This window comes from Lolium rigidum, chromosome 2 (genome assembly GCF_022539505.1).
Source record: "Lolium rigidum isolate FL_2022 chromosome 2, APGP_CSIRO_Lrig_0.1, whole genome shotgun sequence".
In the NCBI taxonomy this organism is placed as follows: Eukaryota; Viridiplantae; Streptophyta; class Magnoliopsida; order Poales; family Poaceae; genus Lolium; species Lolium rigidum.
Window position 1 is genome coordinate 177814009 of NC_061509.1, and position 12923 is coordinate 177826931.

Genomic DNA, 12923 nt, shown 5'->3' on the forward strand with positions numbered 1-12923 from the left:
CGTCATAAAGGAAACACACACGATGCACACACTGTCACCATCACACCGTGGAGAGTGAATCCGGAGTTCATATTAAAGTAACCTCTAGAGTGCATAGTAATAGTTAACTTCATAATCTACAAGAGATTACAATCATAACCTACGCCAAGAACTACATGATGCACACACTGTCAACATTACATCATGAAGGAGGAATAGACTACTTTAATAACATCACTAGAGTAGCACATAGATTAATAGTGATACAAAGCTCATGATCACATAAAGATCACACCATGGGAGAGAGAGATGAACCACATAGCTACCGGTAGAGCCCTCAGCCTTGGGGGAGAACTACTCCCTCCTCATCATGGGAGACAGCGATGGCGATGAAGATGGCGGTGGTGACGATTGAGATGACTCCCGGGGGCAATTCCCCGTCCCGGCGGCGTGCTGGAACAGAGACTTCTGTCCCCCGAAACGGAGTTTCGCGATGGCGGCGGCATCCCTGGAGTCTTTCTGGAGTTTCGTCAATTGGTATCGAAGTTTTAGGTCACAATGGCTTATATGGGCGAAGAGGCGGCGCAAGAGGGGCACCAGGGCGCCCTCCCCACCTGGTGGCGCGGCCAGGCCTGGGCCTGCGCCCAGGTGTGGTGTGGGGCCTCCCTGGCCCGCCTCCGACTCTCCTTCGGTGATCTGGAACCTTCCGGGAAAAATAAGATATTTGGTCTTTGTTTCGTCGAATTCCGAGAATATTGCCCGAACAGCCTTTCTGGAACCAAAAACAGCGGAAAACAGGAACTGTCACTGTGGCATCTTGTTAATAGGTTAGTTCCGGAAAATGCATGAAAAAATCATAAAGTGCGAGCAAAACATGTAGGTATTGTCATAAAACTAGCATGGAACATCAGAAATTATAGATACGTTGGTGACGTATCATTCCCCACTTAGGACACTCGTCCGGACGTCCCTGTCATGATGCCTTCTGAGCGTCGTTCCAAGGAACACCATGATCATGATGCTAGTTCCAGCTACTCTCGGCGCCCCAAGCGCGGTGCCGCTCGCTTCTTCTCCAGCATGTGGCAAATGTGCAAGAATATCAATGATGTTGCACATCAAAGTCTTGCTTTGAACCAGGAGACACGGAGGCGACAGAATGAGTTCATGGCTGGAAGAATGTCCTCGTTCCTCCTTCCGGCCCCGAGATGGAGCCTGTGGTTGCACCTTCTTGGGAGATGCCTCCCATTACTGATGAGATGCTCCAGAACTTCGACCTCTCCATGTATGCTCATGGTGGCCTTCCTCCTAGGACTGCTAGTGCCCCTGCTGCTGATGATGATGAAGAGGATGAAGGTGCTGAGGATGATGATGGCGAGGCCTCCTACTCCACTGGGCATGAGTTCTACTGATGGGAGCGCTAGCATCTCTCCTCTTTTCTTCGCCTTTTTGGTGTTCCGATGCCAAAGGGGGAGAAGAGAGTAGAGTCTAGGACCACGGGGCTCTTTGGTTGTCACAAGCCATGGGTGTTGCTTTATTTGATTCTTATATGGCTTGTGCTTATTTGCTTTGATTTCTCAAGAACCATTTGCTACTTCAAATAATTCGTGTATGGACGACTATTTGTATGCTTAATCACTCTATTAGGATGATCATGCTTTATGCTTATATATCTTGATATACTTGTCCATACCATGCTTGTTTCCTAAAGATATTGGGGGAGCCTCTCATATTCCACAAATGGTGCATTTTTTATTCAAACGCAAATTCTCCAAGTGCACACATTATGGGGGAGTTGTCGTAATATCTTTTATGGAATCAAGGTTTAGAACTTATCATAATATCTATATGTGACTCTAGCTCGGTTTGCTATCGTATACCAAAAAGGGGGAGATTGTAAGGGTATTTTACCCTTATCCATTATTTTGGTAACAATGACACCGTGCTAGAGTATTTGGCCTAATACATGTTTATAAGGATAATCTCAGGTATTAGCCAAAGAGGCATAAATGGTGTATCAAAGGAACAAGAAGGCTAAAGGAGACCCCCCCCCCCACTTCGACAACAATCAAAAAGGGTCTACAGCAGGAATCCGGTCACATGCCCGGTTTGACCGGACCGTGCGCCGGACTGGCTCCGGCCTGCCGCCCGGTCGGCAGGGTCTCGGTTGTCCCATTCTCCGAACTTCGGCACGAAAGAAAGCCGCCCCGCCATGAAGCTAATTTGTGTATGGACGCAACACTTGTTTGCCGGGAAACTGCTACCTTGTGGATGGACGCAACACTTGCTCGCCGGAACCGCGTGACGACGACTTGTGGAATTACAAGGTGCGCGACCTGATTGCCAGGTCAACACCGACCACCGAGCAGCTGCTAGGCCATGTACAACAGTATGACATTATCTATTATCTGTTTATAAGAGCATCTTCAACATAGACGCTATATTTCGGCGCTCTATATTTTAGCATGCTCTATATTTTAGCATGTTATATGTCGCTACGACCGCGTCGTAAACGTTTACCGCGCGCTGCCTTAAATTTTCCCTTACCGGAGGCGATAAACTAGAGCGTGTGCGCGGGCGCTAAAAATGTTCCTCCGCCGGACGTACCAATATGCAGCGCGTAGCGCCGGCGGAAAAACAAGATCAAACAAGCTTCAAAAATTCACAAATAAATATACCATACAGATACAACAAATTATTCACAATAAATACAACAAGTACATCAAATTGTTCACAACAAATACAATAAGTTTACGGATCAATATACAACAATACAACATAGTTTAAACAAATACAACAAGTATGCAACTATTGTTGTCCATACCAATTCCACCATTCTTCCGTGAGATCTTTTTAGAGTTCATCATGTGTGTCGTTGGAGCGAATGACATGGTACGAGGCAATGAACCGGGCAATCCTATGTGCGGACCTCCTCCCTTGCACGGGAACCCCATCAACTCGTAGTGGGTATGTTCCACATTTTTCCCACGATCATCCTCTATAATCATGTTATGCATGATGCTACAAGCGGTCATGATATACCAAAGACACTCTTGGTCCCAAAATCTAGCCGCCCCCCTCACAATGGAAAATTGGGCTTACAAAATCCCAAATGCTCTCTCTACATCTTTCCTAGCCGCCGTTTGTGCATTGTGAAATTGGGTTTATTTCTTACCTCGTGGTTGAATAACCGGCTTCACAAATGTTTGCCACCTTGGATATATGCCATCAGCAAGAAAGTAGCCATAGTTGTACTTGTGGCCATTTGCTTCAAACTTCACCGATGGATATTCCCGCATTGCAAGTCTTGTCATTAGTGGTGACCGTTGAACAACACTGATGTCATTGCAAATTTGCAAGACCCGGGCATTTCAAAAAATGCATGCCATATCCAAGTCTCATGATCGGCGACCGCTTGAAGGACTATAGTGGAATCCTTCTTGTACCCTTTGAATTGTCCATGTCATGCCGCTGGACAGTCCTTCCAACTCCAATGCATACAATCAATGGAGCCAAGCATACCTGAAAATCCCCGATCGGCGCTGAACTCCAAAAGTCTTACCGTGTCTTGAGCATTGGGAGATCTCAAGTATGTGGATCCGAAAACATTCACAATTGCCACGGCAAAGCGCTTCACACACAAGATAGAAGTGCTCTCTCACATGGCCAAATGATCATCAATTAGATCCGCCGGTATACCATATGCCAACATACGCAAGGTGGCGGTCACCTTCTGATATGTGCTATGACCAAGTTCTTCGGCGGCATTTCGCCGTTGCTCAAAGAATCGATCATACTTGGTCACCTCCGTTGCGATGTGCTTGAACAAGTCGATGCTCATCCGAAAATACCGCCGAAAATAGCTTTCGGGAAATATCGGATTCTCATTGAAATATGACCGCATCAACTTCTCATGCCCTTCAATCCTTTCTCTCCACAACTTCTGTCTACCGAACACTGATCCACCTATTTTTGGCTTCTTGACGGCGTGGTATGCTAATAGTATAGATATGTTTATCAAAGAGTTACATACAGAGGCCACGTGGGTAGCTAACCCAGTGCTGGTCCCGAAGAAAAACACGAAGGTCCTTCGCATGTGCGTCGACTTCACGTGTCTCAATAAACATTGTCCAAAGGATCACTTTCCCCTCTCAAGGATCGACCAAATTATCGACTCCACGGCAGGTTGTGAACGTCTTTCCTTCCTGGATGCATATTCTGGTTATAACCAGATCAGATTAAAATAAGACGACGAGGTTAAAACAGCTTTTATAACACCCTTATGGCGTGTTCTGCTATAGAACAATGCCCTTTGGATTGAAAAATGCTGGAGCAACATACCAGCGGATGATGCAGAAGTGTCTCGCCACGCAGATTGGCAAGAACATACAAGTGTATATCGACGATGTCGTCATAACAACAAAGAAGGGGTCAACTTTGATCGAGGATCTGAAGGAAACTTTCGATAACCTTGACAAGTTCTGCCTCAAGCTGAACCCGACAAAGTGCTCTTTTGGCATTCCAGCAGGAGAACTTCTCGGGTTCTTGGTTTCAGCAAGAGGAATCGAGGCCAATCCAGAGAAAATCCAAGCCATCGTGACGATGCGGAAGCCAACAAAGTTGAAGGAGATACAACAGCTAACTGGGCGAGTTGCAGCTTTAAGCAGATTCGTCGCCAGGCTAGGAGAAAAGGCGTTTCCGTTTTACGCTTTGATCAAACAAGAAGAGAAGTTCCAATGGAACGAAGAAGCAGACAGAGCTTTCGAGGACCTTAAGCGCACAATCTCGACACCGCCAATCTTGGTGGCGCCTAAGGAGAAGGAACCTCTCCTGTTATACATCGCAGCCACGCCTCAGGTGGTCAGCACAGTCCTTGTGGTCGAAAGAGAAGAAGAAGGAAAACTCCACGGAGTGCAGCGGCCGGTATACTTCGTCAGCGAAGTTTTATCACCCTCAAAACAGCGGTACCCGCAGTACCAGAAGTTAGCATATGGAGTGTTTACAACCGCAAGAAAACTACGACACTATTTTTCGGCGCATCCGATAATAGTGGTCAATGAGGCGTATTTATCCAACATATTAAACAATCCAGAAGCTACGGGTCATGTCTTCCTTTGTGGAATAGAACTTTCCTCTCGGGACATCACATATGAGAAAAGAAAAGCAATAAAGTCACATATCTTACCAGACTTCATCGCAGAGTGGATGGAGCTACAAAATACGGGACCTCCAGATTTGTCGAGAACCTGGACTATGAACTTCGACGGGTCCAAGAGACTAGAAGGAGCTGGAGCAGGCGTGATACTAATATCACCTCAAGGCGACAAGTTGAAATACGTGCTGCGGATGACGTTTCCAAACGCATCTAATAACGAAGCAGAGTATGAAGCACTTATACACGGGATGAAGATGGCGAAAGCTTGCGGCGCAACTCGATTAAAAATCTTTGGTGATTCACAGCTGGTGGCTCAACAGGTGATGAATCAATGCGACGCAGTCAATGATAGTATGGTAGCATACAAGGAAGTATATAACGAACTCGAGAAGCTGTTCGACAGGTGCGAAGTAAGTCATATCAGCAGGCTCAGCAACGATGAAGACGATGTTCTCGCAAACATCGGGTCGCAATGTCTCGCAATACCGCCTGGAGTATTTTGGGAAGAAATAGCTGAAAGATCAACCAAGGCGAAGAAACAGCAGAAGAAGGATAAGGATGAGAAAGCCTTGGGGGCTCCAGCAGCACCATCGGAAAGTGAGGAGTAACCACACGTGATAATGATTGTACAAATTCCTTGGATGCAGGTGTACATAGCATACATCCTGAGGAAAGAACTACCCGACGATCCAGTTGAAGCAAGGCGAGTTATCAGGCGTTCTAAAGCCTTTACTGTGGTCAAAGGTGAGCTATACAAACGAAGTATTTCGGGAGTAATACAGAGATGCGTCACACCTGAAGAAGGAAGGCTTATTCTGAAAGATGTACACGAAGGGGTGTGCGGACATCACGCAAGCAGTCGAGCTATAGCAGCCAAGATTTTCAGAGCAGGATTCTATTGGCTAACAACAATCGAGGATGCAAAGGATATAGTACGTACTTGCGATGCGCGCCAAAGGTTTGCCGCGAAACCTCACTCTCCGGCAGCAGAGCTGATGCCAATACCGCTATCATGGCCCTTTGCTCAATGGGGTCTTGATATGGTGGGAAAATTGCACAAGGCTTGGCCAGGAGGATACGAGTATATGCTCGTAGCTGTCGACAAGTTCACAAAGTGGATAGAAGCGAAGCCGATAAACTCACCAGATGCAGCATCCGCAATTAAGTTTGTTAAGAGTATCGTTTTTCGGTTTGGAGTCCCTCATAGCATCGTCACAGACGACGGCAACAATTTCCCATCTAAGGAGTTCAAGGCATATTGCACTGAGGTAGGCATCAAATTACAATTTGCCTCAGTTGCGCATCCGCAAACCAATGGTCAGGTCGAGAAAGCAAACGGCATCATCTGCAACGACATCAAGAAACGCATGTTAACACCATTGGAAAAAGCCCGACACACATGGCCAGAGAAGTTGCCAAGCGTATTATGGAGTATTCGAACAACACCAAATACAGCAACACAGGAAACCCCGTTCTTTTTAGTCCCTGGAGCTGAGGCAGTGTTGCCGATAGAGATAGACCACAACTCCCCGAGAGTGGCGGAATTCAACGAAGAAACCTCAAGAAAGGCACAGGAAGATGACGTCGATGCACTCGGTGAAGCTCGCGATGAGGCACTGTCAAGGGTCACCAAGTACCAGCAAGATATGAAAAACTACCACAGCCGACGTTTGCGACCAAGATCCTTCCAGGTAGGCGACTTAGTTCTTCGGCTTACGCAAAATAGCCATGAGAAACTCGAGTCGCCATGGATTGGCCCGTACATCGTCACAGAAGTAATTGAAGGAGGAGCATACATGATAAAAGACAAGAAGACAGGGATCGCCGAGCCAAATCCCTGGAACGTGGCGCAACTTAGGATTTTTTACACCTAAAGTCGAAATATAGTCCTCTTTGTAAACATACAATGTACTGAAACGCCTGCGAGTTTTCAGACGCACTCTTTTCCTTTCAGGGCACCGAGTGGGGCTGAAAGGTTTTTAATGAGGCGGACTCGCGGTGCTGCAATATAGTAAAGATATTGGTGATATACATCTTTTTCATCGACAGGCTCAGAGGCTCGTAACCCGCAATAACAATATATATAAAGTTCCGCAAAAAACAGTTATTTGCTATGGCGCAAAAATAGCTTGCAAAGATATAAACATCGTCCAACAAAAAAGCTCGGGGGCTTGACGAAAGGAAAAACATATAAGCTGTTTTACAATATACATTGTGCTTACAATATATATATTCTCACTATCAAGGAAAACTCGACAAGGAAAAAAAGAAACTTTCAGTTACCACCTAGTATATCATCTATGTTTACTCTCTCATTGCTTGCAGCACCACTCCTATGTTCTGCATAGCTACCTCTCACGAAGAATTCGGCATCTAGTCGAAATAGTTCATCCATCATCTCTTCGGCTACAAGGGTCACAGCATCTTTGATTTTTTCGATGTTCCGCCGCCTCCTAGTTAGTTTGGCTTGACATTTGGCGACAATTTTGGTCATGTCTAACTTCGGGTAACAGACCTGCAACATAATCATGGCAAATCTTGCTCCAACAGTCAGTTGGGCCCGTACAAACTCATGGATTCGAGGAGCGTCCCAGAATTTGTGTATCAGAGCAGGAAGAGTTTCCGGTGGAGAATTGCGAGGAAACATGGTGTTATAAACCAGGGCTAATGTCCTTGTGCAGAAATCAAGAAAATCGCGAACTTGACTTGCGCGGTCCTGAAATCTGAAGGTCGGGTACATTCAGGCATAGCCCAAAAGTTAGAACCATGTTCCAATGCAAGTTTGAGAAGCACATTGGACCTAGCTTCAACACGTTGATCTTCGGCAGCAGTATCCAGAAAACAACCTACCCAGTGGAAGCATCAACGAGAGGTGGAAAACAAATAGAATAAAATTGAAAAAGATCAAACATAGGAAGTATACCTACCATATCCAAGCTAGAGTCATTCATCAGTTGAAGCATATAATCTTCCCGCGAAGTAGCTTTTGCAGCTTCAGTAACCGCGGTTTCCTTTAACGCTAGGGCTTCTTGAGCCTGTTGAAGAGCAAGTTTTTCCTTCTCGAAAGATCTTCGAGATTGTTCCATTATCACGAGAGCCTGTTTCTTCATCGACTGAAGTTGTTGTCGAAGTTCGTTCAAATCTTCTATCTGACCAGCGCTCGAAGAACCTTCAATAAACTCGTCAACGGAAGTTTTTCTCGAATAGGACGTGGCCGGTAACGCATCCGAAGAACGAGGCACCACGGTATAGTTGTCAAAAACCAACTGGAGAGGAAAATTTCGACATCAATAACTTGGCAAAATAGCTTTCCATTGATTCATTTGGATATTTACATGAGCTTTACAAAAAAAAAGGTTCCTAGTGAACCAATGATAAGCTGCCGCAAAAGCTACTACGGCGACAACAACAAAAGAGGAAGAACAAAGCAAAAAAGCAGGGACAAGACGGTCTACTTGACCTCCAGCTTTGTAGAACTAGGGGAAGGAGTTGGTTTGCAGCCGAGGAAGGAGAGGATTTTCTTCGAGTTCGGCTTGGCAACCTTAATCAAGGATTGCCACCTCTTCGTCTCCATCTTCTTGACATCACCAACCTTCGCCCAGTCGACGCTTTGTTGGCTTTCAGCAACCAAAGCAATGGTGCCTTCAACGCCTTTCTTCAAGCCCTCTTGCCGGAGGCCCAGCCCAAGATCTTCTTCGGGAATGAAGTGCTTTGTCAGGGCAGCAAAGGTGTCGGGCTGCTCTTTCTTCGCGAAGAAGTAGGGCTCTGGCGCCGACTTAGCATCAGAGATGCTCTGGCGCACTTCATCTCCATGAATCTCAAGGAGAGAAAGAGCGTCAAGAAGACGATCATCTTCGGGCTTTTCCAGTTCAAAATCCTGATGCATCCTCCCTGCTGAAACAAATTTCGGGTTGTCAACAAGTGCGTGGAAAAGCAAAGGTTCACGAAGAATCAAAGTGGTTAGGGCACTTACTAACGAAGCGCCGATTTTGCGACTCCAAGCGGGCGATGATGTCTTCCTCGCGAGCAGATTGTCGAGTTCTGTTTTTGCTCAAGGCATTTTCCGCGTCATGGAGTCTCTTTCGAAGATCCTCGACAGCGGCAGCGTCTAACTCAGCCTTTTCGCGAGCTTTTTCGCTTTGCTCCAGCTTGAGGGCAAGGTCATCGGCGCGCTTATTAGCCTCAGAAAGGGCCTCTAGCAAAATGAAGGATGACAATGTCATGACAAAATAGCAGAGGAAAATCTACTCGGTGAAACGAGGCAAGAGAGGAATACCTTTCAACTTATCAGCATGATCACGGTACCCGATAAATTGGGTACCAAGACGAATAAATTCTTTCATCAAATGCTGAACAGTAACACGGATGAGAAAATCAACATAGGGAAAAAGTTCGACAGCAAAAAGAGAATGAGCAGAGCCCTTACATCGTCCATAGGAGGAGTCGTCGAGCTACCAGTCAAGAGACTTGACTCTTTGCCCAGCTCAATCCTCGCTCTCTTCGGCGATGGGGCACGGGGGCTCACGGCAGGAGCCGGATGTCCTATGTCATGTTGAGGAGGCGAGGTTTCATCCGTAATAGGGCGAGTCTCAGAAAGAACCAAAGTACGAGACGTGCTCGTTAGAGCATTCACGTTAACAGGAGGATCTTCTTCCTCGTCGCCACTGTGCATCAAGAAACAGTATAAGAAACGCTAAACAGGCAAAATATCGGGTGCAAAAAAGGCGACAGAGACTTACTAGCTAACGAGGGCATCATCGTAAGGGTTGAAGGTTTTCCCCTCCTCTTCGGGTGAAGTCTCCTTGATAGGGGATTTACCCACTTTGGAGGTGCCGGAGTCTGCGACCTCATCCCTTTTCCTCTTGTTCGTCGGAGAAGCAGCAGAAGGGAGAGAACGCGTAGACTCGGAGGCCTCAGATTCAGCTTCTCGTTCAGAGGAAGCCGCGGATTTGTGAGAACCCGTGATGGCGTGTATTTCACACGTTCGTTGGGCAACCCCAAGAGGAAGGTATGATGCGCACAGCAGCAAGTTTTCCCTCAGAAAGAAACCAAGGTTTATCGAACCAGGAGGAGCGACGAAGCACGTTGAAGGTTGATGGCGGCGGGATGTAGTGCGGCGCAACACCAGAGATTCCGGCGCCAACGTGGAACCTGCACAACACAACCAAAGTACTTTGCCCCAACGAAACAAGTGAGGTTGTCAATCTCACCGGCTTGCCGTAACAAAGGATTAACCGTATTGTGTGGAAGATGATTGTTTGCAGAGAAAATAGCAAAAACAAGTATTGCAAGCAGATTTGTATTTCAAGTATTAAAGAATGGACCGGGGTCCACAGGTCACTAGAGGTGTCTCTCCCATAAGATAAAAGCATGTTGGGTGAACAAATTACAGTCGGTCAATTGACAAATAGAGAGGGCATAACAATGCACATACATGACATGATAAGTATAGTGAGATTTAATTGGGCATTACGACAAAGTACATAGACCGCCATCCAACTGCATCTATGCCTAAAAAGTCCACCTTCAGGTTATCATCCGAACCCCTCCGAGTATTAAGTTGCTAACAACAGACAATTGCATTAAGTATGGTGCGTAATGTAATCAACAACTACATCCTCGGACATAGCGCCAATGTTTTATCCCTAGTGGCAACAACGACAACACAACCTTAGAACTTTCGTCACTCGTCCTGGTGTCAATGCGGCATGAACCCACTATCGAGCATAAATACTCCCTCTTGGAGTTAAAAGTATAAACTTGGCCGAGCCTCTACTAGTAACGGAGAGCATGCAAGATCATAAACAACACATGTATAATAACTTGATAATTAACATGACATGGTATTCTCTATCCATCGGATCCCGACAAACACAACATATAGAATTACAGATAGATGATCTTGATCATGTTAGGAAGCTCACAAGATCCAACAATGAAGCACAATGAGGAGAAGACAACCATCTAGCTACTGCTATGGACCCATAGTCCAGGGGTGAACTACTCACTCATCACTCCGGAGGCGACCATGGCGGTGTAGAGTCCTCCGGGAGATGAATCCCCTCTCCGGCGAGGTGTCGGAGGAGATCTCCGGAATCCCCCGAGATGGGATCGGCGGCGACGGCGTCTCTGGAAGGTTTTCCGTATCGTGGTTTTTTCGCATCAGGGGTTTCGCGACGGAGGCTTTAAGTAGGCGGAAGGGCAGAGTCGGGGGCCAGACGAGGGGGCCACACCATAGGCGGCGCGGGCCCCCCCCAGTGCCGCGCCGCCTTGTGGTGTCGCCACCTCGTGGCCCCACTTCGTATGTTCTTCGGTCTTCCGGAAGCTCCGTGGAAAAATAGGCCCCCGGGTCTTTGTTTCGTCCAATTCCGAGAATATTTCGTTACTAGGATTTCTGAAACCAAAAACAGCAGAAAACAGAACTGGCACTTCGGCATCTTGTTAATAGGTTAGTTCCAGAAAATGCACGAATATGACATAAAGTGTGCATAAAACATGTAGGTATCATCAATAATATGGCATAGAACATAAGAAATTATCGATACGTCGGAGACGTATCAACCCGCAACTTCACTCTCAGGGCGAGAAGTGCCCTGGTTATCATCGGAGACGACGGTTCGTTCTTCGACTTCCCCGCCTTCAGGAAGGGGAGGAAGAGAAGATAAAACTTGGTGTTTCTACAAGGTGAAAAGATATGTCGACAATAAGTTATACCAAGAAAGTCAGCAAAATAGCAGTCGACAAATGTTGAAAATTCGGAAGGACAAAGATAGTTTACCTTGGGGAGGGTGTTGGTGCCGCTATACGGCTCCACTCGACATGAGGTTGGAATGACGTCCTTTTTGCTCAGCGATGAGATCCTCCGGACGAGCTTTTCCAGATCCTTTACTGGAAGGCTCTTAGAGAGGCGGTCCACGTCTTTATCGCTAGCATACATCCAGAGAGGGTTCTTGCGAGCCTGCAGAGGCTGCACCCTGATCCTAAGGAAATACGCCGTAATTTGAATACCCGACAACTCTTTGCCGCGGGTATTTTGAAGCTCGCGGATACGTTTCATCAGCGCTTCTGTCGCCGTTTTTTCTTCTTTGGTGGCCTCTGCATCCCGGGATCGGCGACGAAGAATTTATGCGCTACCGTCAAAGGGGGCGATGGTGTATTCTAGCGAGTCGGGACACTCCTCGCTAACGTATAACCATCTTCTGCGCCACCCTTGGACAGAGTCGGGGAATTTGACATCGAAATATTCGACATCAGGGCGAACGCAAATAACAACACCACCTATGTTGTAGGCAATGTTGCGGCGGAGGCAGAAAATGCGCTTCCACAGAGCCCAATTAGGTTGGGTTCCAAGGAAGCACTCGCAAAGGGTGATGAAAATAGAAACGTGGAGGATGGAGTTGGGAGTGAGTTGATGAAGTTGCAACCCGTACACGAAAAGCAATCCACGAAGAAAATCATGGATAGGGGCAGAAAGGCCGTGGATGAGGTGGTGAACGAAGCTAACCCGATATTCCATAGGGGGCGACGGGTAGCTTTCCTCGCTGGGGAAGTGCAGCGCGTCCTTCTTCTCCATGAGGCCGAGCTTCTTCATCAGGTTGATATCTTGGTTTGAGATCTTGGATCTCTCCCACTCCGAGGTTCCCAGATCTTGTGCCGCCATATTCGCTTCGGGTGTGCTGTGCCTTGTGAGTCTTGAGCGTGGTGGCATCAACAATGGTGCTGGAGGAAGTAGGGCAGTGCGTGAGCGATGGAGCTTTTGTGGTTGTAGTGGGGATTTTGGAAAGAGACAGAG